Source organism: Bubalus bubalis, chromosome X (assembly GCF_019923935.1).
Source record: "Bubalus bubalis isolate 160015118507 breed Murrah chromosome X, NDDB_SH_1, whole genome shotgun sequence".
NCBI classification, from domain to species: domain Eukaryota; kingdom Metazoa; phylum Chordata; class Mammalia; order Artiodactyla; family Bovidae; genus Bubalus; species Bubalus bubalis.
The window spans coordinates 27,411,061-27,436,498 of NC_059181.1; the positions used below are offsets into that span (position 1 = coordinate 27,411,061).

The window sequence follows — 25,438 nt, forward strand, 5'->3', positions numbered from 1 at the left end:
CAGAGGAACAGGCTTAAACTGTCATTTCATTGATCTAGGTGAAACTCAAATGCCTGATAGGCTCTGATGTTTGTCACAGTTATGGGAACCATCCCTCTGAGTGTGTTTATGAGGTCCTACCTGAAAGCGGGGGCTCAGCGCCTTCCAATTCCAATAGTAGCTTGTGGATAGTGTACATGCAGCAATCATTTTTGGATTTTCAAAACTGTTGCTCCTGATTTCTGTCCACTATGTGTATGTGTGTTTGTATATATACATTGTATGTATGAAGTTAGGTGTATTTGTGTGTGGTGGAGTTTTGTGCAATCATACTGACAGAAATAACTATTTTGAACCTTCCCCTATCTTTTGCTACTGAAAATAGGAATCTTTGAAAATATATAAAAATTTCATACCATATCAGACATAACTTGATATGTGACCATTTTATTAATTTATCTCTACTACTACAGCATGCTGTGAAATTTCCACACTCCATTTAACTACCATAGGCATCTATTCTCATGTAAATAACTCCCAGGATATCTAACTTTCTTTGATGATTTACCCCACTTTGAAACTAATTATTATACATGCTTAATTGTGAGATTTAGTTATATGAAAAAAGATGACTTGCCTGATTTTAATTCAGGACTTGTATCACCTGAATTATTATAACTCAGTACAGAGCAATGTCCTCTATCACATTTGATACAATAAAGTGATTATTACTGGGTATCAGTTTAGTGTTGGGTTGCCCACTGAATATCTAGACAGAATTTAAGGAACATCTTTAAATGGTGGGTGTTTGATTTTAATTTGGGGATTTTAGGTGGGACCAACTTACAGCAACAACTCTTATGGGAATGATTTTAAGTTCCAGAAGGCAGACATATTTCCAGGACAGAGGAAATTACACTTTTAGCATGGTGGCCTCAGGGGAGATGGCAAGATGTTGAAGAAGCAATGGAGTATAATGGAAAAAAACCTCAGAGCGAGAATTAAAGACCTTCGCTGCTATTTATTAACTGTTTAACCTTAGGCAATTCACTTGGCTTCTTTGAGACTGAGCTTCCTTTTATTTAAGGATGGGGCAATTATACCTTATGAAGCTCACAGGATTGTTGTGAGGTCCAATGAGATAATATATGTAACATCAGTTCCATTCCTTCTCTGCTATTTCCTCCATGTTTCCAGCTCAATGTTCAACTCTTAATGATCACTCAGTCATTCTCCCTCCTTATCTTGCAGGAATGAAAAAGTGGAGCTTAATTCACACACACATACACAAGGAAAAGAAAGACAAGATTTTGAGCATCCTTCCACAAAAGTATCTGAATTTTTTCTTTTTTCTCATTAGATTACTGGTTTATTATAAGAGGATATAACTGAGAAACAGCCAGATGGAAGAGATGCACAGGGCAAGGTAGGGGAAAAGGGCTCAAGCATCCATCCCTCATAGCTCAGTCAGTAAAGAATCTGCCTACAATGCAGGAGACCTGGGTTCGATTCCTAGGTCAGGAAGATCCCCTGGAGAAGGCAATGGCAACCCACTCCTGTGTTCTTGCTTGGAAAATCCCATGGATGGAGGAACCTGGTGGGCTGCAGTCCACAAGGTCGCTTTCACTTTTCACTTTCATGCATTGGAGAAGGAAACAGCAACGCACTCCAGTGTTCTTGCCTGGAGAATCCCAGGGACAGGGGAGCCTGATGGGCTGCCGTCTATGGGGTCGCACAGTCAGACATGACTGAGGCAACTTAGCAGCAGCAGCAGCAGCATAGTGGTAGGTTCCTCACATTTTGCCAGGAAAGGGGCCATCTCTTCTGGGACAAGCATGGGCCTCAAATCATACCACAAAGGAGTCATGAACTCCAAAGCAGTGCTCTCACCTTGGGCAAATAGAAGACAGCCATTTAAATTTTCATTTACTTATTTATTTTTATTTTAAAGCAATGTTCAAAAGTCAGGATTTTTAAAAAAAATTCCATGGATTGAGTGTTCCAGGAGTCAGGAAACTTTTTCTCTTAAGGGCCACAAAGTAAGTACTTGAGGCTTTGTGGGCCATAGGATCCCTGTCACAACTGTCCCCTTAAGCATGGTAGTGCCAAAGCAGCCATGGACAATATGGAAACAGATGGACATGACTGTGTTCCATTTAAAGTTTATTTACAAAAACAGGCTGTGAGCTGCATTTGGCCAATAGGTCACAGTTTTCTGACACCTATAGCATTCCATCTACTCCTATTCCTTTTTTTACCCTTAGTTACACAAAAAGTAGACATTTTCAAGGGACAAAATATATTGAACAGCATTAGTTCCCACTTCGCCTTTGGCCCCAAATAGTGTACAGAATACAGAATCAGAGAAAGCAATGGCACCCCACTCCAGTACTCTTGCCTGGAAAATCCATGGATGGAGGAGCCTGGTAGGCTGCAGTCCATGGGGTCGCTAAGAGTCGGACATGACTGAGCAACTTCACTTTCACTTTTCACTTTCATGCACTGGAGAAGGAAATGGCAACCCACTCCAGTGTTCTTGTCTGGAGAATCCCAGGGACGGGGAAGCCTGGTGGGCTGCCGTCTATGGGGTCGCACAGAGTCGGACACGACTGAAGCAACTTAGCAGCAGCAGTGTACAGAATTTTCTTGGCCTTGTCTTCACTATGTTCAGCCCCTAAGGCAAGCATGATACCCAGGAGCTGACCTACAACCAAATGAAATAATGATCAGGGACAAATGCTAACAAATCTTTTCATCTACTTCTCCTGAGTGAAAGCTCAGGATCTCAGATGCAGGGTAGGGAGCACTTGTAAAACTCTGCTTGGAAATGTGGTGGTCCCATTCTTCCTGTGGCTAAAATGAAGATCTTGACAACTGTGTGCTTCCTGTGCCTTTGAAACCTGAGTGTTCAGTGCACCAGGACTTAGGGAGAACCAACTGCCCACAGAACTGTACGGGAATACAAAATAAGAGACACATTCCCTCAAGGATCCAACAGCCTAGTTGGGGAAGCAGAACACACACAGAAGAAAAATACTAAACAACCCACAAAGCCAAATGTCAGATTAGTACCTCTTTGTAAAATACGGGCTGACAGCATCAGTGCTGAAGAAGACTCTACAGAGGAATGGTCAGTTAGGTAAGACATTTTGGAGGAACCAAGGCAGAGTGAAATTTTTCCCCTTCCTCTAATTCCTGCCAAAACAAGAGAAAAATCTTTCAGGAGAAAGGAATGCCAATTTCCTTTGCTGACAATGCTTCCCCTTAAGTCCAAGGGTAGTAAGAACTCCGAAGTGCAGAAAAAGAGGTAAGATATCGGGATCAATAGTAATGTCTAGGTACAAACAGGTTTATTTCAAATTTCATATATATTTGAATTTAATACAGTTGGATCAAAAAACTGGTGGGCTGGTCAACACACAAAAACCTATTTAATCCCTAAATCCCACACATCCCATGTGTTGACAGTCAGTCTGCATTTTAATATCTACAATAGATTATGAAATTCTAGAAATTGTATTTGAAATATAACTTGAAACTTTTTCTTCACATTGTGTGGTTTTAATATTACATTGAGTCAAATGGGTATAAATACAAAATTTCCAGGTATAAACTTTGAATAAAAAATATATTGAGAGATTCATAACTTCTATGACGTTTGGATATTAAAACTTCATATTTTCCTGGCTTGCTTTCTATAATAAAGAATGGCCCTTTTCATTCTTTTTATGGATATTAGAAGATGCAAACTATCATATATAGGGTGAGTAAACAGCAAGCTCCTACTGTACAGCACAGGGAACTATATTCAATTTCCTGTGATAAACCATAATTGAAAAGAATATTAAAAAAAATGTCTACATGAGTATAACTGAGTCGATTGGCACAACATTTGTAAATTAACTAGACTTCAATTAAAAGAATGATCCTTTTCTCGAACTTTTCCCAACTATGACATTTGACTATGCCATCTGAGTGTTTTTTCGCTAAGAAACTACCCGATATAGAGTGCAATTTAACATCCAGGATATGTGTGGATGGGTTAAACTCTCTGAGAGGCCCTCTGCATCCTTGCATCAATCTGATAGAGGGAACAAACAAGCTCCTGGTTTTCTAGAATGTTCCCAAAGTTTGATTCTGAACTTGTCCTCTATCCAACCAATAATTTATAGCATTGTCTACACCTGATGTTGACTGAAAATTTATTGGAACTCTCCTAGATTGCTGTGTCTTCCTCCTGTACAGTTTGCATGTAAGATATGGTATGAACACACACAAGGACTGAGGCCTGAGACTTTACTGATTTTACAGGTTGGGTTGAGTTATTTACAGGTTGGGTTATTTTTGTGCCTGCTGACTAATACATTTTGGTTCACAAATGTTTGAAGTCTCTTGAATTCATCTTCAAACTTTTTTCAAAAATGTGCTGTAGTAAAATATATAAAATAAAAAATTCATCATTTTTAATTATACAATTCAGCAGCATTAATCACATTCAGAATGCTATGTAACCATCACCACTATATATTACCAGAGCTTTTTAATCATCCCAAAGAGAAATACTGTAACCATTAAATAATAACTCCCCTGACTCCTTCCCCATTCCCTGGTAACTTCCTATTCTACTTTCTGTCTCTTTGAATTTGCATATTCTAGGTACCTCATATAAGTGGAATTATACAATATTTGTCCTTCTGTGTCTGGTTTATTTCAGTTAGCATACTCTTTTCAAGATTTATCTATGTTATAACATGCATCAGAATTCCATTTCTTTTATGACTGAATAATATCCCATTGTATTTATATACCACATTTTTTTATCCATCCATCTGTTGAAGGACACGGTTGTTTCTACCTTTTGGCTATTATGAATGTGCTACAGTGAATACTGGTGTAAAGGTATCAAACTTGCTTATACAGTAAACTTCCTAATACTGAGATGATGAGGGAAGCCTGTTGCCTTTACCACCCCCTTTAACTAATTGGATCAGACCATAATACTAAGTTTCTTCATTTGTTAAATGGTGGTACTAATAGTACCCAACTCGTAGACTGTTAGGATGATTAAATGTGTTAATTCCCATAAAGTGCTTAGAAATCTATCAGTCATAGTATAAGCATTGAAGAAATACAGTGTCACTATCCTTCATCTTTTAAGGACATATTATCTTGCTGCTACTGTAATTGTAATTTACTGACTACATTTAACATTCTGCCCTAACCTCTAATATGTTCTTGTTTCAAAGTCACCCACCTCCTCAATCAAAACTCTCCTCCCAAGTAGCCGATCTTATCAAGATAAGGAGTGAGACTTTATTGACTCATTCAACCCTGAAATATAAATTACTGACACACTAACCATGGACATCTATATAATGCATACCTTTTGCATCTCAGGCTCCTCCCAGACTTGTGGAAAAAAAAAAAAACACAAAGATGCAACATTTCCAGTAGTTACTTCAGTATTTCCCTTTACCATACTTTCAAAAATGACAATCCAGCTTAAAATTCATGACTTCCCCTCAAGAATAAGAGAATTTAAAGAATCTTATAGAATTTTTCATGGTCAGGGGAGTGATAAACATCTGAACCAAAATCTTTAAAATGGGCAAATCTAAATTGACATTTCTCCAAAGAAGACATACAGATGGCTAAAAGTACACAAAGAGATGTTTAACATCACTACAATGAAAAGCTCTTAGAGGAAAACATAGGCAGAACATTCTCTGACATAAACCACAGCCAGACCCTCTATGACTCACCTCCTAGAATGATGGAACTAAAAACAAAAATAAACAAATGGGACCTAATTAAACTTAAAAGTTTTTGCACAATGAAGGAAAACTATAAGCAAGGTGAAAAAAACAACCTTCAAAATGGGAGAAATTAATAGCAAATGAAACAACTAACAAAGAATTAATCTCCAAAATATACAAGCAGCTCAAGCAGCTCAATCCCAGAAAAACAAACAACCCAATCAAAAAGTGGGCAGATGACCTAAATAGACATTTCCCCAATAGAGATAAACACATGAAAAGATGCTTAACATTGCTCATTATTAGAGAAATGCAAAAAAACTACAAGGAAGTGTCATCTCACACCAGGCAGAATGGCCATCATCAAAAAGTCCAAAAACAATAAATGCTGGAGAAGGTGTGGAGAAAAGGGAACCCTCCTACACTACTGATGGGAATGCAAACTGATACAGCCACAATGGAGAACAGTATGGAGAGTCTTTAAAAAACTAGGAATAAAACTACCATATGACCCAGCAATCCCACTACTGGGAATATATCTTGAGGAAACCAGAATTGAAAAAGACACATGTACCCCAATGTTCCTTGCAGTACTATTTACAATAGCTAGGATGGAGGAGCCTGGTAGGCTGCAGTCCATGGGGTCACTGAGGGTTGGACACGACTGAGTGACTTCACTTTCACTTTTCACTTTCATGTACTGGAGAAGGAAATGGCAACCCACTCCAGTGTTCTTGCCTGGAGAATCCCAGGGATGGGGGAGCCTGGTGGGCTGCCGTCTACGGAGTCACACAGAGTCGGACATGACTGAAGTGACTTAGCAGCAGCAGCAGCAGGACACAGAAGCAACCTACTTGTCCATGAACAGATGAATGGATACGGAAGTTGTGGTACATATACACAATGGAATATTACTCAGCCATAAAAAGGAACGAATCTGAGTCAGTTCTAATGAGGTGGATGAACTTAAAGCCTATGATACAAAGTGAAGTAAGTCAGAAAGAGAAAGACAAATATCATATATTAACGCATATATATGGAATCTAGAAATATAGAGTACTGACGATCCTACTTGCATGGCAGCAAAGGAGACACAGACATTTTGGACATAGTTGGGGAAGGAGAGTGTGGGATGATATGAGCAAATAGCATCAAAACATATACGTCATTACATGTAAAACAGCCAGTGGGAGTTCAGTGTACCCAAACCCAGTGCTCTGTGACAAGCTAGATGGGACAGGGAGGGAGCTGGGAGGGGGGTTTAAGAGGCAGGGGACATAATGCCAATTCATGTTGATGTATGGCAAAATCCATCACAATATTGTAAAAGAATTATCCTCTCATTAAAAAAAACCTACATGAGGTTTCACCCCACTTTGGTCAAAATGGTCATTATCAAGAAGTCTACAAATAATAAATGATGGAGAGAGTGTGGAGAAAAAGGAACATTCCTATACTGCTGATGGGAATGTAAATTGGTACATTATGGAAGTTCCTTAAAACACTAAAACAGAGCTACCATATGATCCAGCAATTCCACTACTGGGCATGTATCTGGAGAAAACTAATTTGAAAAGAGACATGCACCCCAATGTTCATTGCAGCACTCTTTACAACAGCCAGGGCATGGAAGCAACCTAAACATCTGCTGACAGAGGAATGGATAAAGAAGATGAGGTACATATATACAACGGAATATTACTCAGCCAGAAAAAGGAATGAAATAATGCCATTTGCAGCAACATGGATGGACTTAGAGATTATGATACTAAGTTAAATAAGACAGAGGAAGAAAAAAATATCATAGGACATCACTTATATGTGAAATCTAAAAAAATGTATTTATTTACAAAATATAAATAAACTCACAGACATAGATAACAAACTTTCAGTTACCAAAGGGGAAACGCTGAAGGGAGGGCTAAATTAGGAGTTAGAGATTGACATATACACACTACTATATATAAAAGATAATCAACAAGGACATAGCACAGGGAATTCTCAATATTCCATACAAACCTACAAGGGAAAAGAATCTGAAAAAGAATGGATGTATGTATATGTTTAACCGATTCACTTTGCTATATACCTGAAACTAATATAACATTGTAAATGAACTATACTCCAATATAAAACAAAAATTAAATTAAGAAAAACAACAACAAAAAGATTTGTTTTTACTAAAATCTGATAAATATTTATTGCCTCAAGTGAGATTCAGTTATCTACATAGTTTTAAATAAGATTTAAAGTGGGTTCAATAAATCCTTTTTTTTAACTAGCTAGTGGGTGCTATACAGTAATAGATATGAAACTTCATGAGTCTAACCAACTTTTTCAAGCATTATAAATATTATTATCAGTTAATCTGTTAACAGTTCTGTGCTACATTCCTTCAGAGAATGAAGATGTGGATGAATGTGGCTAAAGTATTAGCATTTGGCATTGTAAATCAGGAGACCTGGATTCTAAGGTAGTAAACCATTAGCTAGCTGTTTAAACTTTTGGGGAACTTGGTTTCTATAAAAATTAGTGATTTGGATAATCACAAATGTCCCTTCTTATTAAAAAGATCTACACGAAACAATTAGGTTGGATCCTGTATGATGAAAGATGTGAATAGAGATAAGGATTTAGAAGACACCATCCTGACCACAAGAAACAGTGATTAGCTATGTAACAGTGGATGAGATGGTTGGATGGCATCATCGACACAATGCACATGAGTTTGAGCAAACTCTGGGAGATACTGAAGGACAGGGAAGCCCGGGGTGCTGCAGTCCATGATGTCACAAAGAGTTGGACATGACTTAGTGACTGAACAACACTGAGAATATGTACTACTTGAATATCACATCAGATTGTCAAGGATTGACTTCTCTGTTTTTCCATTTTCTATATTCTCTATCTTAGCTTCTCTACTTTTCTATAAGTTTCTTGAAGGGAGGGATTTTGCTGTCTTCCTTCTTGTTTATCCCAGTCCCCAGCACAGAGCCTTACACATAAGACATTCTTGAGTGTGTAAACGAAGCAGAAGGTCATGATTGGTTTTCGTGGGAGTTCATGCCCACTGTGATCCCACAATAAATAAATATGTGCAATCACCATTAGGGACAAAAGAAATAGCAACCACAAAACAAAATATGCAGAGTGGCTGAGATCTGTGTATTTAGTGCAGGAAACTTCTCGCTTTGATCTTACCTTGGAGAAGCTACAGACCAAAGGCTCTCTCTCATGAGCCTGGTAAATCGGTGTTAAGCTGTGAAGTGCTATGATTACTGTAAACTCAAATGTATTTCTTTCCATATTATTTCAGATAAAGTAGATATGTATGAAAAACCAAAAAGATTTGATGACCACAAGTTTCTAATCTTTAGGTGAGGCCCACTGGTCACATCATAATGTCCTTTCATCTATCTGTCCGTCTATATACAGAATTTTTAATACTGTCTTCATAAAATACTCTTAAATAATATAAAGCAAGTCAGAAATTTGTCTTGAAATAACTGACGACTCATCTCTTCAAGTTTTGCAAGGACATATTTATACTTGGCACAGACTATAAATAACAGCTGGTAATTTTGCCACAACCATTTTTCACTCACTTCTACTTTTTCCCACATTTATTCTTATTCCCATATTCAGTCTCATTTAAACTCAAGTACCAGTTTAGAGTTTGCACTGGATTGTGCCTAGTGACTTGTTCTGTGCTTTAAATCCTTTTTCTAACACATGATAAAAGGAGTTATATATGGCTACTTTCATAAAATTAATATTTTATAAGAACATAATGCTCTTAGGCAGAGATACTGATAATTTGCAGTAAACTGAAGGAATAGATTTGGGACCTGTAGACCCAAAGAAATGACAGAAGCTCTAGTTTTAGCAAAGTAACTTCCAAAATAACCACAAAGTCTGTAGAGAAGAACAAACAAAAAACATTTACCATGCTTTGGAAACTTGCTGTCTTGTGAAATGAACAGAAAAAAGTAAAAATTAAATAGGAGAGCCTGGAGTCTGGGAGGAGTACATCAACAAAGTATGAGCTAGGAGTGAAGGAGTAAAGGAAAAATCAGGGTAAATGCTATTAAGGAAATTTGGGGGCAATTTCATGTAAAAAGGGATATTTAAGTAGGAGGCAAAGGCATCCCTGCTGCTGCTGCTAACTCTCTTCAGTCGTGTCTGACTCTTTGCGACCCCATGGACTGCAGCCCACCAGGCTCCTCTGTCCATGGGATTCTCCAGGCAAGAATACTGGGGTGGGTTGCCTGGAGAAGATCTCCAGGGGATCTTCTCCAGCCAGGGATCCAACCCGGGTCTCTTACATCTACCTGCATTGGCAGGTAGGTTCTTTACCACTAGTGCCACCTGGGAAGTCCAGGCATCCCAGAGGGCTGCAAAAGCCTTGGTTATGCAATGATGGCATTTCGTTCCTCTCCTCCGGCATCCTCCACCCCTAGCTCATTCATAGCCAGGTAGCCCAGGACACTGTTTCTCTAATATCTGCAATACATGTTGTGCATTATTTCATTATGGTTATTGTCACAATTTTTGTCTCCTTTATGAGTCTATCTTATCTTATATCTCTAAGAGGGCAGAAACCAGGTCTTTTTGTTTTGTATACCCCAAACCTAGCCTAAGTCAAACAGTCAATAAACAAATATTACAACAAGAGCTGGAGTATCAGGTTAATGTGAAAAACGGGTTGAGATATAGAAATTGATGACGTAAGTCTAGAAGTCTTTGAATACTAGTCTAAGATTGACCTTATTCCAACAACGATACGAAGATATACTAATAGCTTCTGTTGATGTACCAGAAGCTTTACATAAGTAATCTCATTTAGTCCTCACAACTACTGTGTTAGCTGGGCACTGTTATCTCCATTTTGCAGGTTATGAAACCAAGGTTAGGGAGGTGAAGGTTAACCAAGGTCACTGAGGACCTATTATGTGACAGGTGCTCCTCTGATGCTGCACTGAGACACAAAGAAAAACCAGGTCCTCATACTCCCTGAGCTTATGCTTTGGTCGAGTGAGATTGACTTGACACGAAACCACCGAAAATAAGAAAATTTACAAATGAGGATAAGTGCCCTAAAGGAGAGTAAAACAAGCTGATGTGCTTGGGAGTGACTGGGGGTGAGGCAGAAGAGCCTGCCTTACTCAATGGCTCATGATAACCCCAATATTACATTCTGGTCTTATGTTATTCAGAAGTGATCAAATATTAATTTTGGAAGGAAAGCTAGTGGTAATGCAAAGGATTTTTACACAACAGTATTGATTAGGAGACAATAATTTTTTTTCCAAAATAAAGATTAAGAAAGTGAATGGGGAGGAGTAATAACTGTAAGAGAAACCACTGATATGTTTTATAAAGAGTAAAACTGATTTGAGATAAAAAATGTGGAGGAGGGTGGAGACAATGATGGTAATGTGATGATACTGGTGATAATAGCAATAATGATACATCTTGATCATTCACTCAGTACATGTCCAAGTTTACACAGTTCTCTTAGATGGAAAGCTAATTTTTAGTCACTCAGAATATTTTTCAAAGTGTTGGACTCTCACCACAAGGTATCCAAGATGATTTGGGGTGATATTTAAATAATTTAAATTGCAGTGGAAAAGGCATTAAAGAATGTAACTAACACATAGGGGAAAATGCTATTTCCATTTTAAATCTCTTTCAATCCCTCTAATTATGTCAAGAGAAATTCTCAATTTGAGCTATTTGAGCTATTTTGACTTAACACCTCTCTAACATTTGCTAATCTCCTTTTTTAAACAAAGAGTGAGCAGGCCTTATGTTCAGAGCCTTCAGCAGCCAGCAGTATCTAGCTGAAATTCAAAAGTTTATTTTCATTGTATTTATTTTTACATTTACCCTCTATTTATGGTCAATGATACTAGTTTACCATTTATGGTAGTGACATGCTTTTATCATGCATGCATTTAAGTAAAAGAATGAGCGGATGTACAGAAAAATATTAAGAGCATTGTAGCTAATTTTACTATGAAGCAAAAATGTTGAAGGTGATAGAAGACTGGAGTTTGACAATACTACAGTAAATGACGAAAGCTACCTTGGCTTGGATGAAAGCTCAGAGGTTTGGAGTCACATTTATAGAAAAGATTTTGGGGTCACTTAGTAATTCCCAAAAGATGAGTTAGTAGATCATAGACCATGACAGATTCTGATTTACGCATACTCGGTTTTAGGTGACAAGGAAATATCCTCAAGCATTCTGGCACTCAGTGGCCATTCAAGACAGAAGCTTCAGCCTAGATCTGGATGAGGGTTCTAGGTTTAGAAGTCATATGAATTTTCTATTGCTGCATAACAACTTACTGCAAATTTAGTGGCTTGAAATGACACATACTTTTACCTCACAGTTCTGATCATCACAACTCCAGGTGGATTTTTCTGCAGGGGGGCTCAGAAGGCCTAAGTCAATGTTGGGCTCTTTTCTGGAGACTCTAGAGAAGAATCCACTTCCAGCATCATTCCTGTTGTGGGCAGAATACAATTCCTTGAGGTTATATGACTGAAATCCCTGTTTTCTTGCTGGCTGTTGGCCAGGCATTGTTCTCAGCAACCAGAGACCTCTCTTAGATCCTTGGCCTGTGGCCACGTCCATCTCAAGAGAAACTCCCTCACAAGAATCCCTCTCTCATTTCTAATCTTTCTGATATCTGCACTGCTCTCAGCCAGAGAAAACACTGCCTTTAAGGGGCCAATGTGATAAGATTAGGTCTACCAAGATAATCTCTCTATATTAAAGTCATCTCATTAATAACCTAATCATGTCTGTAACATTTCATTTGATTGCCATGTAACCTAACAGCATCACAGGAGTAACATGAGGAGATAACAGATATTAAGAGGAGGGACTTCACTGGTGGTCCAGTTGGTAAGACTTCATGCTTCCACTACAGGGGGCATGGATTCTATCCATGGTCAGGGAACTAAGATCCCATATGTCATGGGGTATGGCCAAAAAACAAATAAAACAAAGATAAGAGGAGGCATCTTATAATTCTGCTTACCACAGAAGTCATCTGTATACTCATACATCCATGTATTCATTTATTAATTCAGCAAACATTCACTGAGTTCCTATTATACTACCAAGCAATTTGATAGTCATTTGTGTATTGTACCATGGAATCATGTTCCTTATACCTATGCTGTGGAACATAACATTCAAACACTTTTTGGCAAGGGGATGTGAACAGGGCCCTTGAGAGTATCTGCTGTCATCCACCCCTTGCACCATTCAGTTCCACTTGTGTCCACATTAAGTTTATTCTGCCTTGGCACTGCTTCTTCAGCCAGTCATTATTTCTTTAAAAAAAATTTCAGAATAAAGTCTTTTTAAACACAAGTATCATACCACTATGGGTGATCTTGAAGCCAGAAGCAAGATTTTTCATTTCCTACATCTAACAGCCATTTCTGATTCTCAACACTCTGGCCAGCATTTGTGCTGGTCTAGGTTTCTTGCCCTGTGGAAACTGGGGTCCTGGTTACCTTGTCCTTTTCGGGCCATGATTGAGGCAATTGCCTGTTCAAGGTTATCAGCAGGCAGAGAAGCACCAAAGGCCACTCCAGTGAGTCTCCTGAGTTCCAGAAACAAATACTTCCCTCTGCTTGGGTTAGAAAAATCCAAACGAACTTTCTGGCCAACCCAATATTATGTAAGGGAATGGCAACCCACTCCAGTATTCTTGCCTGGAAAATCCCATGGACAGAGGAGCCGGCCAGGCTAGGGGCTATGGGATTGCAAAGAATCAGACTCGACTGAGCACACACACACATGAATATTATGTAGCAACAATCCTATCTGCTCATACTCATCAGGGTCAATAAGTCAGGACCATATAGTAAATCCTCTCTTTGCTTGATGATCTACTGATATGAGGAACTCAAAATAGTCACTCTCAGTACCTTTGACTTTAGCTTTAGTGGCACTTCACTTTGTCCCCTGGTAGATTCCACCACCACCCTCTGGAGCTACAATTTCTAGTTCAACTTAACCTAAATATGGATGAATGGGAAGTATAAATTCCCCAAGTGGGCCCTTGAGACTAATAATGAGAAAGTTAATTCCTAATTCCACTTTTTTGTTCCCAAATCTGTATATTCTATCTATGAAGAATACAGTAACCTATATAATGGCTGTTGGTTCACACATTTCTTGAATCTTGAACAGTGTCCCAAACTTATAAACTCTCATCTCTAAGCTCCCCTTAAGCCATTTAAACATGAAAATAGACCAGGTAATAAGGCATATGGGAGGACCAGGGAATCCCAGGGACCCGTGCATGCAGCTCCCAATTTCACCTTTCAGGAAGGTGAATCCCTGTGTATAAGGCTATGTTCCATGGCATTCTATCGATATAATAGTAAATAAGACACTCTGTGAACTTTCAGGTACTAGTGTCAGCATTACTATCACAGGCAGGGAAGCCAAAGCCATACCAGAAACTCATGCCAAACTCAGTAAGAACAGATTTCTGCTTCATCTTAAGTGGAGGGTATACAGTGGTCTGAATAAACAGATCAGGTACTGATCCCTGGAAACTGTTACAGTGTATGGGGGAAAGTCTTTGTGGATGTGATTAAATGAAGGATCTTGCCACGGGGCTATTACCCTGAATTATTCCAGTTGATCCTAAACCCTTTCAATCATGTGTGGTAAGAGAGGGGACAAAGGGTCTCTGCCACACAGAGAAGAAGGTAGTGGGACCAAAGTAGCAGATTGGAGTGATGTGGCCACCCACCAATGAATGCTGCTGCTGCTGCTAAGTTGCTTCAGTTGTGTCTGACTCTGTGCAACCCCAGAGACGGCAGCCCACCAGGCTCCCCCGTCCCTGGGATTCTCCAGGCAAGAATTCTGGCGTGGGTTGCCATTTCCTTCCCCAATGCATGAAAGTGAAAAGTGAAAGTGAAATCGCTCAGTCGTGCCCAACTCTTAGCAACCCCATGGACCACAGCCTACCAGGCTCCTCCGTCCATGGGATTTTCCAGGCAAGAGTACTGGAGTGGGGTGCCATTGCCTTCTCCGACCAAGGAATGCTAGCAGCCACCAAAAGCTGAGAGAGACAAGGAAAGGATTTCCCTCTAAAGCCTTGGGAGAGAGCAGTACCCTGCCAATACAATGAATTTGGCTAGGTGATTTCTGATTTTTGGCCTTCAGAACTGTGAGGGAATAAATTTCTATTGTCCTAAGGTACCAAGTTTGGGGTTATTTGTTACAACAGCCATAAGAAACTAATACAAGGATTCAATGTAATCTATTTGTCATCAGCGGTTATTCTCCTTTAAAGATGGTCCTCCACTGAGGGTTCTTCATTGTTCTCTGCCGCTGACAGGCTGGATGTGCAGACGTGGCAGTAGATAGACCAGCTTGGGTGTGAGAGGCCCATGCTGCTGTACCCATGTGCAACCTTCATCCTGCCCACATGGCTACGCCATTCGGGGAATCATCATGCCATAAGGAATCCACTGGGGTGCTAAGGATAGAGGTTGCTGATGTCCACTGGACAATCATCCTGTTCCCTTTCTAATGCAGTGCCTTTTCTGTGCTGAATGATATTCAATAGGCATTGACATTCAAAACAAAGATTCACAGACTTTACACCTGACCACTCCCAGAGATAACAGCTACATGCCTTCTCATCTGACGTCTGATCTTTGTTTTTCCCATCGTGCTCCTTCAAAGAGCATCAGACAACAAGCCAAGTCATTTACCACTTCCAAGGATTCCAAATAGTCTTAGCTGAGGCCTAATAGGCCACCACACAAGTTGATGAGCAGGTGTACCACCCAAAGCTCTGGGGTATTTTCACCATCACCTCTGTCATTTAAGGCCACCCCTCAGTAGGGCTTGATGTATTCATTTCTGCTTTCACTAACACGTTGAGCCACACATGTACCAGAACAGAATTTTAACTCTTTCATCAGTTCATCACTGGGAAGATTCTATAGAGTCATAGGTGAAAGCTCAGGGATAAATGTCAGCACAGAGGTGGGCGGCATGGAGGTTTGGACTATTTGTTTATGTAACATACAGCTACCTTCCTAGAAATGTCATGCACTAAAGAATTCTCTGGCTTTCCAAAATCCATTTAACAATGCTCAATTCTTAAAGTAAGTCAGAAAGAGAAAGACAAATACCATATGATATCACTTATATGTGGAATCTAAAATATGACACAAATGAAGTGAAGTGAAAGTCATTCAGTCATGTCTGACTCTTTGTGACCCCATGGACTGTAGAGTCCATGGATGGGATTCTCCAGGCCAGAATACTAATGAACCTATCTACAAAACACAGACTCATGGACATAGAGAACAGACTAGTGGTTGCCAAGGAGGAGGGGGTTGGGGAAGGTATGAAATGGGAGACTGGGGTTAGCAGATATAAGTTTTTATATGTGGAATGGATAAACAAGGTCCTACTGCATAGCACAGAAAACCATAGTCAATATCCTATGGTAAACCATAATGGAAAAGCATATTAAAAAAAGAATGTATATATACATATAACTGAATCACTTTTCTGTACAGCAGAAATTAACACAACATTATAAAACAACCATACTTCAATTTTAAAAAAATAAAACACCAAAACTCACTTCTCTAAGTTTTTTGATGATAGTCAATACTCTGCCAAGGTATTCCCAGCCACCTCACCAGGGGACTTCCAGGCACCGAAGGAGACATGGGTTTGATCCCTGGGTTGGGAAGATCCCCTGGAGAAGGAAATGGCAGTATTCTTGCCTGGTAAATCCCATGGACAGAAGAGCCTGGTGGGCCACAGTCCATAGGGTCACAAAGAGTTGGACACGACTGATTTAGCATGCACGCACACCCGTCTTTGCCAGGACTTTAAATTCTGATTCAGGAGAGTGCCTCGATAAAATCTCTACCAGCTTTAAGTTCAGTGACCCTCATCCCAGTCCAGCACCCACAACATGTTTCTCAGATATGTTTTCCCATTTCCTACTGGTATATATCTTCCCGGTAGAGCCAGAATGGAACTCCCCAGTGCAGGCCATGCTGAGACTTGACCGGTTATTGGTAGAAGCATTGAGGGTAAAAGAGAGCAGATCTATTGCTTCAAGGTTTTTCAAGGGCCTGTTTTCAAAAGCCTCCAGCCCGGCTTCCTTTTGTGGTCCGGTGGTTAAGAATCTCCCTTGCAATGCAGGGGACACTGGTTCCATACCTGGTCCAGGAAGATCCCACATGCCACAGGGCAACTACTGTAGCCCACAAGCCACAGAGCCATTCTCTGCAACAAGAGAAGCCACTGCAGTGAGAAGCCCACACAACTAGAGAGTAGCCCCCACTCACCACAACTAGAGAAAACCCATGCACAGTAACAATGACCTAGCACTGCTGCTGCTGCTAAGTCGCTCAGTCGTGTCCGACTCTGTGCGACCCCATAGACGGCAGCCCACCAGGCTCCCCCGTCCCTGGGATTCTCCAGGCAAGAACACGGAAGTGGGTTGCCATTTCCTTCTCCAATGCATGAAAGTGAAAAGTGAAAGTGAAGTCGCTCAGTCGTGTCCGACCCTCAGCGACCCCATGGACTGTAGCCCACCAGGCTCCTCCATCCATGGGGTTTTCCAGGCAAGAGTACTGGAGTGGGGTGACCTAGCACAGCTATAAATAAATAAATATATATTTTAAAAAGTCCCCATCCCACTTCTGAGCATTCCTCTTTCCCCATCAGGGCTTACCTTTAGCCTAGGATTTGCAGGAGCTGCTTATTCTGCCTTCTTTGTAACTACCTCCCTTTTAAAACCAGATCTTGGTAGCGATTCTCAGCACCTTCTGCCCTCTGGTTCTAGGATATGAGAATCTCCTTAATGGCCGCCGAGGAGCATTCTGACTTTCACACTACATTTGGAGAGCTGGTTGACCTCAGCTCGCAATTTTCCTTCTTCAGGGCTCCAATCACAGTTAACAACAGCCAGCTGAACCCAATCCTTATCATCGCCTTTCATTCCCACCTTATCCCTGGGGCACTGGAGCTAATGCAGCTATAGTCCGTCCCAGTTTAACCACACCTGAAAATCGTTGTAATCATGATGCTACAACAGGCCAAGACCCATCAGCAATCCTCCTCTCACCACCATCAGTGGATCTTTGTTAGCACTCATGTGGCAAGTGGTCTCATTCCAGCCTTTCTTTCTGAGGTTCTGCTACCTAGAATCACTTCTGGTACTATCTTAATTTGGGATTTCTAAGAAGCAGATGCTGAGACAAAAATTGAAAAGAAAGTTATTTATTTGGGAGACGATTCCCAGGGAGCATCAGCAGAATAAAAAATGAGAATGAGAATGAAGAAAGCCAATAAAAGGTGTATGAACAACCCTGTGCCTCCACTCTTGAGTGGGATCTCTGGGAGACAGTACTAAATGTATCTGAAGATTTAGCCCCTTGAGGAAGCTGGAGTGTCTTCCAACTCCCATCCCATATTGGCTGAGGATTTCTCAAAACCCAGCACTCCCTGCCAGCCCCTTCTATATAAGGGCTGAGTTAAGCTCAGGCAGAGTCACAAATGTTTGCAGGAGGACACTGTCAAAACGTACTGGAACTCTAACAGTATGATGGCTTCTAATTGGGATATTCAGATTGCTATGAGAACATGGATTCATGCTGCTGGGGAAAATTCCAAGAAGGTTTCAGAAACTTGGTAACATTTACCATGGTAGATGATGTCATGAAGTAGCTGCAATTTCCACAGAGACAAAAAAATAATAATAATAATGTGCAAGAATGGCTAAGACTAGTGTCAGAGGAATGCCTATATCTGAGGAGCGGCTTGAGAAAGAGTAGACAGACGTCAAGTTCAATGTTAGTAAAGGTCAGTGCTAATGGGTGGCAGTCAGTTTGCAGACTTTCATTGTCTCTAACCTCTTAACTATTGGAAATTTTAATCGGGAGGAAATTTTTTAAAATATCCCTTATTGAATCTGTTCAGTAGGTGACATTATAAAACAAAGGCGATAGCAAAAGAAAATACCAAATATTAGTGTCTCTTATGCCATGCATAATTTTGTTCTCTTTGTAAGGATTCACACAACAGCTAGCTATTCAGGGGTTTTGAACACAAGCATGAATGTTATTTGGTTCTGACTTTTGTCACTGGAATAACTAAGTGATTTTCAATTCAGTAGTTATAAATCTTTCTATAAAAACATGCACACAATTTTTTATTCCCACATTGCCACCCTCTTTGCCACTTGCAGATGAATTATTAGAACAAAGTTATAAACCTCCACACATTGGATATCTGTAGTAGAAAGTACTGACACAACCATAAAAAGTGCTTTCATTTTTGTCAAGCTTTGCTCTCTTCTTCAGCCTTTATTCATCTCCTTTTCCCCTGGCCCTCAAAATATACAAGCCAGTAGCATTTGCTTTGTTTTGTTTTTTTTTTTTCCCTCTTGCCTTACTGCCTTTTCAAAAGGGGATGGCTTGGGTTAGAGACATGCTTTAGGTCTGATACGTTGTTGAGGGAATTATTAATGTTTGCTGAAATTGACTTAATTTCTGCAGGCTAATGTTTTGTACTGTTTATTTGTTTCAAAGAAGCATGTGAATAAAGCCAGAGCCTCCATTTTTTTCAATTAACAAAAGGATGGAACAAGTTGATGGTTCTAATAGTCATGATTAATAATTTTTACTATCCCAAGGAAATTGCTAGCATTTTTTTTGCTTTAATTCTTCACTGTTAAAAATCTATTTACTGCTTATATTGATTAATTTATGGAAGCATGCATCCTAAAACAATTTTTTTTGACATTTATATCAAAGATATCTTAATGATTCAGGACCGACCTGGCCATGTCACCATTTCTTTTTTCAATTTACATTATGTCTAAAAGTGAACACACATTTTACTGTATTTTGTTGTTTCTTTAAAAAAAATTGTCTTCTATGTAAATATTAAATGTTTAAAGTTATGCTGAAATTTTTGTGAGTAAAAATGTTTTCAGGGCTTTAGCCTGGCATGGTGGCCACCATTTGCACAGTAGTCAGTGAGTATTCACATTACATCATCTCAAGGCCGCTATAGAGGATTCTCTAGTGGATGGTAGGGGAAGAAAAGTCATCAAAGATATTTTGAATAAATACTAGGAGTAAGATATTGTATGATATTCAAGCTGGGGTAGTTTCCTTATGGGTAAATAATGTTTTCATTTCATGAGTATAAATGGTGTTAAAATGAAGATGATAATTATGATAAATAATATCTAGAATCTATTAAATACTATTGGCTTAGCAGCATGCTGAAATCTTTACATAATTATCTTGTTTTATCCTCATAACAACCCTGACTTAAAGATGTTAACATCTTCATTTTATTGATGAGAAAACCACGCTCAGAAATGTGAAGTACTCCTTCAAGTCACACATTGCAAGTAAGTGACAAACCTGATATTTAAACTAAGTCTGTAACTAAGGTACATTACCTCTCCAAATATTCTCTGGGAGCCAAGAAATATTGACTTAATTTTAAAGTGACATAAATGATTAAAATTAGATCCATTTTGAAAGCAGGATATAAATGGGAGAAACGAGCAGAAAAGCACCGGATACTTGAAAATGGGAAGGAATGTGAGATACACCAAAAATAAATGATCTGCAGAATGGAAGGTTACAGAAACAAAGACAATCTAAAGTCACCCAATTTCATAATTTTGCTAAAGGCTAACCTGGAAACAGGGACTATTAAAACCAAAAATATATATCAAGACTAAAAATAATCCTATTACCTGACAGAGTAATTCCAAATCTAATACATGGCTCTTTATACATAATTCAAAATTCTAACCCATACAAAATAAAACAGCTGCAACAAAGATGTTTATCTATCATTATTTTAATATTAAAAAGAAAGCCAAAATATTTAAAAGAAGAAAATAGATCAAACATGGGTAAAAGGTTAAGTAAATTATAGAAAATCATTTCAGTGGAATATTCAGCAACAATGAAAATTATGTTTAGAAAGAGCATGCAGTAAAATGGTAAATGTTTTTTGAAATGTTTTTAAAGAAAAAAGTAGGGCTCAAGATTTATCTACCTTATGGTTACAACTATATAAAAGAAATGACACTATGATTGGGGGAAATTGTAGGAAATAGGCTGAAATGATTGAATATGTTAAATGATAGAACTACAAATATTCTTTTACAAGGAAAATATAAACAAAGGATTCTAAAATAAAGGGGAGGAAAATGCCTTCAGAGGGGAATATACCTGATTTTCCTCTTACTGCATTTTTTCCTCTGAGGCCCAAGAACCAAATCTCACTTCTCTCTATTGAGAGGCACTACTAATTACCTAACACCCCTTCCTTTAACTTACTAAAAGAACTTCCATTTGTTTCACAGCTGGAGTGGACAGCGTGTCCAAGACTTTCTTGCAAGTAGGAATGGTCTGGCCATGAATAGGTTTTGTGTGACACGTGAATAGTGTTGCCATTTTTTTATAAAGCAAAATACAGGATGCCCAGTTATGTTTGAATTTCAAATAAACAACACATAATTTTTCAGTATAAGTATACAGAAAATATTACATGAGACATACTTAAATACTACCAAAGGTATTCATCATTTATCTGAACTTCAAATATAACTGAGTGTCCTGTATTTTTTCTGGCAAGCCTTGGTAAAGAACTTGGAAAGGTAAAGTTTTTTGATGCAGTGTGTATTGAAATTATATAGCCCTGTTAGTTTGGATTATGTTTCACTGTAAGTAACAGGAACCAGGTGATAATGGTACACTGAAATAAGATCTTACTTTTCTCATACAAGATGCTGGAAAGGAAGAAATCCAGAGGGCACACCTGCTTGCGGAAATGAAGAAATAAGGCTCCTTCAAGCTTCTGCCTGCACCACCAAAGCCTGTGTCTCCGGTCCTAAGAGTGGCAATATGGTGGCCCCACTTCTAGGCATCTCGTGTGGATCCTGGAGAAAAAAAGAGAATAAAGGCAATGAGTGAAAGGTGCCTGCCAATTTAGTCTGCTTTTTTGTCCTTTCCTTGTTATTATCTTTTTTTTTTTTTTTTTTTACTTTTTAGCTGAATGGCTTGACAGGTGGGACCAGGGATTGAACCCATGCCCCCTGAGGTGGAAGTGTGGTGTCTTAACCACTGTATCACCAGGGAAGTCCTATTATTATCATTTTTAATCAGGAAAACTAGCTTGGCGAGGGAAGCTTTACCTGGTAACTTAGTGGCTTTCTGTCACATTACATTCTATTTCTTATTAGAAAGCACTTTCCTTCCACCAACAAGAACAACATCTACTCATTATTCATTATTCCCCTGCTTAAACTCCAGTCCCTTCCTCAAACATGCTCTGCATACATGAGTCCTCTGTGATTCCTGAACATTGGAAAATGTGGGTATGTTCCTTAGAGTTTAGTTCTGAACTAAACTCTTGCTTGTATTGACCCTTTTGCTTGATATAATTGTGTTATCTTTATAAGTGGACAGTATGATCTTTGAGAGAGGGAACTATGCCTTCTTCACAATATGCCTGCAATGTACCAGGCTCCCAATAAATGTCTATTGATGGGTTTCCCAACTTCACCAGGTTTAACAAAATGCCTTAAGAAACCTCTAAGTATAAGCCTTCTAAAGCTGGAAATAGAAAGGCGGAAGTGAAGCAGAATGCCTTTTATTTTTACTTTATTTATTTATTTAATGGTTCCCTGCATATGCAATGCATTTACATGGTTTAAAATTCCAAAGATATAAAAGACTGTACAGTGTGAAATATCTCCCTTCTGCATCCTTGCCCTAGCACCTAGCTTCTCTCCCTCATGCAACCAACATCATCAATTTCTTGTATTCTCTAGAGAGAACTTTTGTATTTACAAGCAAATGTGCATATTTTAAAATTCATTTTGAATATTAAACAGTCTCTATGTACTGCGCTAGCTGCATTACATTTAATCCTCCCAACAACTGAATGAAGCAGGTTGTTCTTGTTTTCCCCAGCTTATTGAGGTACAATTGACAATTAAAAATTGTATATATTGAAGGGGTAAAATGTGATGATTTGATATACATATACATTGTGAAATAATTACCATGATAAAGCTAATTAACACATTCATCACTTCACATAGTTACCTTTTTTTGCATGTGGTGGGAACACAAGGTCTAGTCTCTTAGCAGGTTTCAAGTACATAATACAGTTTTATTAATTATGGTTACCAAATCATCAGAGAAATGCAAATTGAAACCATGATATATTACCTCACACCAATTAGAATGGGTGTCATCAAGAAGACAACAGATGACAAATGTTGGATAGGATGTGGAGAAAGGGGAGCCCTTGTGCACTGTTAGTAGGAATTTAAATTTGAGTAGCCACTGTGGCAAACAGCACTGAGTGGCAGGGGCGGGGGTTCCTAAAAAAATTAAAACAATAACATCATATGATCCAGCAATTCTACGTCTACATGTTCATCCAAAGGAGGTGAAATCACTATCTTAAAGAGATATGTGTGTTCCCATGTTCACTGCAGCATTATTCACAATAGTGAAAATAGAGGAAAAAAACCTAAGTGTCCACTGAAAAAAGATGAATAAAGATAAAGAAAATGTTATGTATATATACATATATGTGTCTACATACACATATATTAGAATATTATTCAGTCATAAAAAATAAGGAAATCTTGCCATTTGCAACAACATGGATAAAACTGGAGGACATTATGCTAAGTGAAATAAGCCAGACATAGAAAGACAAACACTGGACTACCTCATTTATATGTGGAATCTAAAAATGTCGAACTCACAGAGGAAAGTTTATCTATTACCTTCATTTTGCAGAGGAGGAAACTGAGACATAGAACCACATGACTGCATAAACCACAGTTGATATTTGAACATAGGAAGTCTGACTCCAGATGCCATGCTCTTAACCACAAAAATACATTTTCCTTATATGAGGAAGAGCTTTATAAGAATTATTCAAAATAAATCTACTCTCAAAGGCTTAGATAGCCCACAGAGGGGAAAAATTATCTCCCTGTATCTGGAGAGAATTAGATATAGTACTTGTGCATTTCTTAATTAAGGAAGTGTAGTTGAGAAATTTCAAGATTGCGGACTTAGATCCTTTATCTCAAGACAGAATTTGTCCCTGTGGTCATATGACTACAGCTGAGCATGAACACAATTTGTCCCCGTATGGCGTGGTAAAAAGAGTACAAATGTGGAACAATTGGACATATTTCTCCCACTGAAAGTGAAACCGGGTTTGCAAGGAAGATCATTCATTCTGTCGGTGCCTCTTAAGTAGGATTCTTGTCTCTTTGCCTTTATTTCAGACACCTCCAGGCTCCGATCTTCAAACTGCTTCCCTTTCTTCCCTGTCCTAATTCCTCTGTGTCTGTCTGGACTGCTCCTCTACACTTCTTTACATCTGTTAATCAGCCCTATGATTTCAGCTCGGCTATGCTATTCTGCGTCCTTTTCCAGGAAACTGCTGGCTGCTTCCATGTAATAGAGGGAAAAGATAACGGGTGACACAAATAGACGTTTTATGCATAAACCCAAAATAAACAATATGACCTAGAGTTAACTTCATGCTAAAAGTGCACAATCAGGCTACAGAAATTCTTAGTAAATTCTAAATAGTTAATGAACATGATTTACAGTTTTTGAAGAACTGCAGAACTTTGCCAACTTATACAAAAGTAGGGAAAAGCAAACTCCAGTGGACCCAGTTGCAGAAAGCAAAGAAGAACTAAAAAGCCTCTTGATGAAAGTGAAAGAGGAGAGTGAAAAAGTTGGCTTAAAACTCATCATTCAGAAAACTAAGATCATGGCATCCGGTCCCATCACTTCATGGCAGATAGGTGGGGAAATAATGGAAACAATGACAGACTTTATATTGGGGGGCTACAAAATCACCGCAGATGGTGACTGCAGCCATGAAATTAAAAAATGCTTGCTCCTTGGAAGAAAAGCTATGACCAACCTAGACAGCATATTAAAAAGCAGAGACATTATTTTGGCAACAAAGGTCCATCTAGTCAAAGCTATGGTTTTTCCAGTAGTCATGTATGGATGTGAGAGTTGGACTATAAAGAAAGCCGAGTGCCAGCGAATTGATGCTTTTGAGCTGTGGTGTTGGAGAAGACTCTTGAGAGACCCTTGGACTGCAAGGAGATCTAACCAGTCTATCCTCAAGGAAATCAGTCCTGAATATTCACTGGAAGGACTGATGCTGAAGCTGAAACTCCAATACTTTGGCCATGTGATGCAAAGAACCAACTCATTTGAAGAGACCCTGATGCTGGGAAAGATTGAAGGTGAGAGGAGAAGGGGACGACAGAGGATGAGATGGCTGAATGGCATCACCAACTTGATGGACATGATTTTGAGTAGGCTCTGGGAGTTGGTGATGGACAGGGAAGCCTGGCGTGCTGCAGTCCACGGGTTCACAAAGAGCTGAACATGACTGAGCAAAAGAACTGAACTGAACTGAATGGATAGTGAGCTGGTGAGCCCTCAGGGAACTCAGGAAGGAAAGACCTGCCATCTAGCAGCCATCAGACTGCAGCCACTCCCTACCCTGAGCCCCCAGGAAGCTTAGGATGTGAAAACAAGATACTGGTCCCAGATAGCTGAGGTGCATATCAAAGGAATGACTT

The 25,438-nt window shown here is 39.1% G+C and overlaps 2 long non-coding RNA genes across 2 annotated transcripts; one reads left to right on the forward strand and one right to left on the reverse strand.

The window, feature by feature from the left end:
- Positions 1–2,527: 2,527 nt before the first annotated feature.
- LOC123331800 lies at positions 2,528–17,758 on the reverse strand. Its single transcript, XR_006548578.1, has 4 exons — positions 17,492–17,758; positions 12,124–12,250; positions 3,052–3,174; positions 2,528–2,683 (listed from the first exon to the last, which is right to left on the reverse strand). It is a non-coding gene; the product is annotated as an uncharacterized LOC123331800 (long non-coding RNA).
- Positions 17,759–18,123: 365 nt separating this feature from the next.
- Positions 18,124–21,778, forward strand: LOC123331801. The gene is made up of 3 exons (XR_006548579.1): positions 18,124–18,621; positions 20,106–20,182; positions 21,578–21,778. It is a non-coding gene; the product is annotated as an uncharacterized LOC123331801 (long non-coding RNA).
- Positions 21,779–25,438: the final 3,660 nt, after the last annotated feature.